Genomic DNA, 6,893 nt, shown 5'->3' on the forward strand with positions numbered 1-6,893 from the left:
CTTAACCATACAAATATTGACTGAGGTGTTCTTGATGAGGATAAATTCATGGAAGTGCTTTGGAACCAAAAACTTATAGATTGTCATTTAGTTTGGACATAAGATTTAATTACTGGAAACACAAAATGTAAAAAATCCGAGAAACGACAGCACGTAAAAACAACTGGGTAATGTTTGGACTAAAATATGTTTTTGGTTTTTTTTAACACTTTAATATAGATTTATTGCCATTAAGCTGTTAATAATGACCTTACCGCTACTGCTTTAACTGTAAGGTACTCTGATATTGTTAATATCTATAAGAACAGGGTTTCATATAGATAAGTAGTATTTTCTTATATTTCATATTAGTAATAGTACAATTAAATACAATGTTCAATAATAATATGACACATTAATCCGAAATTAATTATCTACGTTTTTTTTTACAATTAAATACAATGTTCAATAATGATAAGATACTCTAATCCGAAATTAACTATCTACTGTCATCTCGTTTATCAATTGCATGATTTAAAAGTGTGGAATATCGATTTTCTTGATCAGATGATTTACCATGTTTAAAGGTGAGAGCATGCTTTTTAATGGATATTTGTTGTGGGATTTGCCAGTTTTATATCTGTATACTTGGATTTTAAACGTATTAGGTGAGTAATTTATTTATTTATATAATTAAGATATCTGTCTGCTTAAAAATATCATAAAAAAAAAGAAGAAAAACAAATTTCTGTTCTTTAGAATACATTTTGAAACACTCGGACTGTAGCGTATTCTATGTCTAGATTGTATGATCTAACGTATTCGTCAAATTCAGATTTAAAGAGAATGAATATATTAATAGATTTATTTCTTTGGTTTGAAACATAGTATGATTTGTAGATTGCAAATCCTATAATTGTCAGAATTATATTGAATCCGATATGGGTCAATATCCCTAATGGACCTTGAGATGAGGAACACATATTTATGACTCTCATTAAAAAATTAGTCCGCCATACAATTGTGGAAGCTGTGATTTTAAAAATTGACATAAATGAACTAGGACTGGTGTTTTATAGAGCTGATGTGATGTGAAAAAAAGTATAAAAAAATAAACCTGAACAAATAATTACAAAGGACATATTTTTTAATGATTTTTATGGTCAGAATTTAGGGATTATTTCCTGAGGAGAGTGACATTTTTCACTATCTTTCGGGGTTGGGCACTTGACGGGAAAACGAATCACACTTGCCACCCCGAAAATCGCACCACACATGTGCAAGTGTCTCAGCTTCAAAATGAGCCATCATACATATCCAAGTTTACGATATGGCCTGAGCAACAGAAGAAAACGTTAACATTACCGCCTATGGAGAATCTATTACGCATATTGCCCCAAATTGTGGCCTTGAATTTCAAAGGTGATGGAGTGTTTCATGGCTCAGTGACCACAATTTAGGATGATAGCTGCTGAAATCAAGGTCAGTTACACTCTTTTAGTGCTAATTAATCAAAACAATACAAAATGGCTTCCTAAACTTTTGATTTTTATCAAAAATATACTAATTTTTTGTTGTTAAATAGCATTGATGCAGAAAATGGGTCATGTAAAATCTGAACAGGGGCCATTCAGAGGAAAAGAAATTATATTTTAGGGATGCTAAATGTGGCTTATCCAAATGGAAAAAGGACAAAAATGAATGTTGCACGCTTGGCAAAAATGTTACAGTTAAAAACAATTGACATTGATAGAAATTTAGATGCCTCGCACCTCTGCCATAATGCCTTGTGTGTTAATGCTGACCATATAATTTTTGAGCCCCATGATTTAAATAACCACCGTAAGGTCTGTGTAACTTCACAAAAATGCACCACTCATGAACTGCATGGCACAGCATATCCTAACTGCATGTTGCATCTTAAACTGTGGTTTGTTCTATTTTTAATTCTAAAATTTAAGTCTCCGAGGTGACATATTGCACACTTCACTTTGCATGAATCATTTACTCAAATACAAGTTTCTTACACTGCTAAAAAAATGAACATGGGATAAAAGCCCTCCCTCTCACCCTCCAAGACACTGAAACAAACATGCATGTTTATATTAACCTGAGGTAACACATTTTACGGCTTGTTTCACGAGTGTTTACCTTTTATTGACATAGGAGGGGGAGTAACTCTTGTTGTTTACAAATGTATTTTTAACTGTGTCAGGAAATTGGGACATTCAAACCACATGAACCAACTAAAGTAAGCATGCTTTAAAAGAAATCTTCAATATAAAAACCAAACAAATCAAAACAAAAACTACAAAATTATAAAATAAGAATATCAAAAGTAAAATAAAAAGCTAACAGAACTGAAATAGTTGCAAATGGAAGTAAATATGGACATGATTTTATTTTATTTTATTTCCTTGTATGTTGTATCAATGAATGTGTTCATGATAGGAAAAATAAATTTTTATGCAATACATGTGTGTTAATTTGCATGTATGATGCTGTGTGTGGTATGTTTCAATGTCTTGGACCGTTATCCCATTTTCAAAACAGTTCAAATGAAACAAACTCTTTATTATAAAAATACAAATAACTCAAAACAACATGCACATGCATATTACTGAAAAAGATTTTGATTTATCATCACAATAATTTAAATAACATTTATCAATCCCTGTAATCATGGAAAATAAATAAATAAATAAATTGATACATGTTGTAATATTTCTTGAAATATTGCTGAAAGAAAAATGGAAATTGTGACCTTGTTAATCTAGCCAAAAACTACAACCAGGCTGTGGAACAAACTCTTTGCAGCTAGTTATCTGACTAAGCTTTGGTTCTAACTGATGTTTTTTGTACCCGTAATTTCGCTTACTTTTATTAAGCAGAAAATTGATAGCCTGCCTTTTACGAGCCTGTAACCTTCGATATTTTACTTTTGAACTTTTTTGATATGCACAATCATATATTTCAAGTTTACGTATTTTTTTCAGAGCTACTGCAGCACGAGACTTTTTACCCATTGTGCAGCCAACAGCTTTCAGAGTTTTAACCAAGGCAACATCTCTATTATTATTTACTTTCAAGACTGCTGCAGATGCCCGACCTATGGCATTGCGGGAGAAATTCTTATTTTTGGGTAGGTATGTGGAAATAGTTCTATTTACAGACTCACACTTGTTAGTATTACTGAAAAATTTCATTTGATCTAACGCATTCTGAGAGAGTTTCATTTCTAGCAAGGATTCTATCAATATTTTGTCTCTGTCAGTTGGTATCAGAGACCCATTTTGCAAGCCATGACTGTTAAGGTTTATAGATTTATACCACCAGCTTGTTGTTTTACCACCATTACAAAGTGTTATGCTCCATCTACATGTATCACCGCAATTACCGCTGTAGCAATTCACCACAGACCGAACAATACCAGGCAAGCATTTTGATTTTTTTTGTCGGTCACCATTATACTTCATAAATAATGATTTCATTATACCATGTGACCTTAATTTTATATCATTGGCAAAAGCTGTTTTTATATCATTTTTCTTGGCTTTTGTTACTCCAGGGAACATGCCGACACTAAATTTTGCTCGGATTCCTTCACGGAACTGACTTTGACCCCTATGAATTGTATCGGCAAGTCTGTTTACCGACCATAAAGGACCAAATATTTCTTGCATTGCCTCTTGTAAACCTTTCACACTTTTTGCATCACCATCAGTAGTGCAATAATCTACAAGTAAATCATTTGTGGCAATTTTTTTACCTATTTCATACCCCAGATCCTTTTCACTCAAAGGATCATACCTATTAGTATTTGCTGTACAATGCTCATGGTTAGGACATTCAACATCATAACCTTTACCGCGTAACCATGCACCGACCCAGCATAGTTTGTTTACTAAGTGAAAACCTATTACATCATGACTGTCGGTTTCATTTTCACAGGCAATACCAATTGCCTGCGAGGCATTTTGACCCATTTTATGTCTACTTTTGATATAAATACTCTGGTAAGTCCCATCCATTTGTAATTTTATTGGACTATTTTTATTTAACCCTAAGGTTTCATTTCTCCTTTTAAAATTCTCAACAACTTTTTTAGTTTCCTCATCAGCAAGTTTAACAACCTTGTCACATACATTTTTGGTTATTCTTTGCATTGTTGTTCTTGCCATAGGAGGAATACACGAACTGGTCAAAAGTACTCGCGCGCTGTCATTACCTATGTTAGAGTTTATTACACCAGTCTGAAACCCATAGTTTATGTTGGCACGCTTGCGGCCAGGACGCCCACTTTCAATTTCTCTAAACAGTTTATATTTTTCTGATATAAACTTACACTTTGTACATTTTAGTTCCCAAATCCAACCGAGACCCCACTGAGTCTCTTGCACAAGTTCAAAATGTGGAACATTACAATGTGGACTTTGATTTATATGACAAATTATTAGATTATTCATCATTAAAATGTTTAAATCTCTATCCACTGTTCTATTTTCTGTATTTTTATCCCCTAAATATTCACCCAAATAGTCATCAGACACTTTATATGGACGAAGGAGTTTCACCGTAGTAGCACTCTTTTCAGTCTGAGGTGCTACATATGACTTCTTATCATAACTTTCTTTAGAATACAATTTGAAATCCTTTTCAGTAAGGCGGGGTAACCAGAGGGATTCTGTGGGTGTTTTTGGCAATACATTTGTAGTTTAATGAGGAAATTCATGTTTAGATGATGCAGATGATACTTGCATAGATGAATTTTTTAAAACCTGTGTAGATGGAGCTGTAGATGGAGCAACACCATTGCAATCTTGATTTGTTGCTAGGGAATCATAACGGGATAAAAATGCTTGGTTACCAACCTTAAACTTGTTTCGTTTCTTTTTGCCTTTCATGTTTCAAAATCAATACACTCTGTAAGATGTGTACAACTCTAAATTATGATGTCATAATGCAATGACGTCACAAAAACAATGACGTCACAATGTACTCTTCACCAAAGAAATAACCCATTTTTCCCACTTTCAACACACATACAAAAAAAACCTCTAAAATTCTTATTCCTTGATGGATTTTGAAAACAAGACTAGTTTTAAAAAGGTCTGTGACTAATCTTTACAGTAATGAACATATATTAGAGATATTTATTCAATAAAAAAAATATAATAGAAACAAGACTATCAGGGTGGAAAATTTCTTAAATCTGATAGTTTTTAAGTGAAAAACACTATATTTACATGATTTATCAACAAAAAATGAGGATTTGTAGAAAGTCTGTAAGGTAGAAGAGGCTTATGAATTGCAGTTATACCAATTAAAGTTAAAACAAATGTTTAAAATGTAAATTTATAACATATGCTTATTGTGTTTTTTTCTTCCTTAAAAAGGATATTGAACAGTTATAAACATTGCTATCTAAAAGTATTAAAATGAGCTTATTTTATTTCAGATATGGCTAAAACTTCACAGAATTGTTCAGAAATGTGTACTAAAGGGATACAAACTGCAATATAAGTGGAATCTGACATTAGCTGATCTAATATGGGTCAATATCCCTAATGGACCTTGAGATGAGGAACACAGATTTATGACTCTCATTAAAAAATTAGTCCGCCATACAATTGTGGAAGCTGTGATTTTAAAAATTGACATAAATGAACTAGGACTGGTGTTTTATAGAGCTGATGTGATGTGAAAAAAAGTATAAAAAAATAAACCTGAACAAATAATTACAAAGGACATATTTTTTAATGATTTTTATGGTCAGAATTTAGGGATTATTTCCTGAGGAGAGTGACATTTTTCACTATCTTTCGGGGTTGGGCACTTGACGGGAAAACGAATCACACTTGCCACCCCGAAAATCGCACCACACATGTGCAAGTGTCTCAGCTTCAAAATGAGCCATCATACATATCCAAGTTTACGATATGGCCTGAGCAACAGAAGAAAACGTTAACATTACCGCCTATGGATAATCTATTACGCATATTGCCCCATATACTCGCTATCTGTTATTTTATAGCCTATTACTATATCTTTTAAGTTGATTTTTTATTAAAATTCATTTGGGATAAAATTTTATTTATAGTTTCCCAAATTTTTCTTTTAGAAATTTACATTCAATAAAAAAGTGATGATACGTGTCTTAAAGTTGACAAAGTCGACAATATGGGCTAGATTCGATTTTCCATTTGTAGAGATTTTTTCTATTTAGTAGAATGCAACTTATCAATTTCCATCTAAACATTTTAAGTTTATTCAGTTTTAAATGTTGGTGTATAAAGTTAAACATATATTTGGTAAATTTGTAATTGATTTCTAGTTCTTTTTTTTTCATTTATTTATGCCAAGGGTAGGAGAAATTTTTTGTCGAACGAGGTATTGATATACGTTTTTGTTGCTTAAATTTTCAATTTCAATGTTTTCTTTGTTTATATTGATAAATAATCTGTTAAAATTTACATTTGATTTGATGAATTCTTTCGTGGCTAAAGTTTTTAGCCATAAGGTTGGTATTGCTTTTTTGACTATCGAAATTTCTGAAATCCAATTATTAGTGTTTTGCAGTTTTTTAAATATTTTTTCGTGGGCAATTTTTCCATTGTCGTCAATAATATCATTTAAAAAATGAAATCACTGTGTATCCAATTATGCATAATAAGCGACTTGTTTTGATATTTGATAAATTTATTACCCCAGATAACTTGCTTTCTTATCTCGACAAAGTTTTTCAGTTCTGTGTTTTTCGTTTCATGAATTAAAATCCAACTTTTTATTATATCTAAGTAAAAATCTGGAATATCCTTAGCTATATCTAGGTTTTTTTTAAGGTTTGGTTATTTAAGTTCATTCTAAAAATAAGGAAATGTTCCCCTCATTTATTTAAAAATAGCTTTGGGATC

At 31.8% G+C, this 6,893-nt stretch overlaps 1 long non-coding RNA gene across 1 annotated transcript; it reads left to right on the plus strand.

Annotated features, from left to right (window-relative positions):
• The first annotated feature begins 924 nt into the window (after positions 1-924).
• LOC127705718 (uncharacterized) lies at positions 925-5,992 on the plus strand. The gene is made up of 2 exons (XR_007983940.1): positions 925-1,461; positions 5,438-5,992. It is a non-coding gene; the product is annotated as an uncharacterized LOC127705718 (long non-coding RNA).
• The last annotated feature ends 901 nt before the right edge of the window (positions 5,993-6,893 follow it).

Source organism: Mytilus californianus, unplaced genomic scaffold (assembly GCF_021869535.1).
Source record: "Mytilus californianus isolate M0D057914Y unplaced genomic scaffold, xbMytCali1.0.p SCAF_6, whole genome shotgun sequence".
Lineage (NCBI taxonomy): Eukaryota > Metazoa > Mollusca > Bivalvia > Mytilida > Mytilidae > Mytilus > Mytilus californianus.